At 46.5% G+C, this 993-nt stretch overlaps 1 protein-coding gene across 1 annotated transcript in view; it reads left to right on the top strand.

The window, feature by feature from the left end:
* The first annotated feature begins 782 nt into the window (after positions 1-782).
* LOC119339122 (probable methyltransferase PMT2) overlaps positions 783-993 on the top strand; it is a 4760-nt gene continuing 4549 nt past the window's right edge. The window contains exon 1 of the mRNA XM_037611280.1: positions 783-975. The gene's annotated coding sequence lies outside the window, so the exon portion shown is untranslated. The remainder of the gene's footprint in view (positions 976-993) is intronic.

The raw sequence follows: 993 nt of genomic DNA, 5'->3' as shown, positions 1-993 counted from the left end.
CCTCTCTCTCACACACACACATGTAAAAGGAAATCTGAGTTAACTTTGTCATAACTCTTTTCAAAGTCCAATTTCAAAACCACACCTTGATGTTTCTTTTGGATTCATGCAAAATTTCATGAAGTGACATGCCCATGGTACGCCTACCTCTAATGAAAGCATTATGACATAGTTTATGCATAAAAGGCGTGAGCTGGCGTGAGCTCCTGAATAGTTGTGACTGATAGGATGCAATGCTATTTCCAGCATGAGAAGAGCTCAACCATAGACACTAGAGACCTTGCTTCCAGCGTTGGGGAGGAGTTAACAATGAAGTTTCATCAGGTTCCTTTGAAATGTAAAACAACGTATGCGGATATTTCATAGCTTGTGGGGCACCCACTTATTATTGCCTTTTTCTTTCAAGTTAAAATAAATTAAAGATCATATACACCGGTTATCGTATCTTGTGCACATGTAAAATTTCATTCAACAATCCAACCATATGTGACCCAAGGTAAAAAAAAAGATATTCCTGTGCTATCCACACATTTTCTTTTTTTGTGCGAGATACAAATATATGTGTACAAGATACACGGTAATCCGTGTCCATGTTTTTCGTATTTTTTGAAAACTTAGAAATACCTCATGTAATATGTGGTGCGTGCGATAACATTTTTCGGCTGGCTGAATAAAAAGCTTCCAGTTCAGGACTTGAACAAAACGGTCCCAACAAACCAAATCAACACGACACACCAGACACCAGGCTCGACCTGCCGCTCTTTCCCACTCCCGCGTCCTCCCCTCTCATTTTGTCCCCTTTCCGTTGTCCTCGACCGATGAGCCGATTTGGCCGCCTCCCGCGAGCGGCCTGAGTCAAAGCAGCAGCAGCGGTCCACGGCAGCGTACGCCCAACCCCAACCCCGCCACCACCCAATCCCCTCTCCGCCGGCGACGCCGCCCACCCTCCGCCCCGCCGGCGACCGCCTCGACACCGCCGCCTCCCCAGGCGTG

This window comes from Triticum dicoccoides, chromosome 1B (assembly GCF_002162155.2).
Source record: "Triticum dicoccoides isolate Atlit2015 ecotype Zavitan chromosome 1B, WEW_v2.0, whole genome shotgun sequence".
NCBI lineage: Eukaryota > Viridiplantae > Streptophyta > Magnoliopsida > Poales > Poaceae > Triticum > Triticum dicoccoides.
This window is presented reverse-complemented; position numbering and strand designations above follow the sequence as displayed.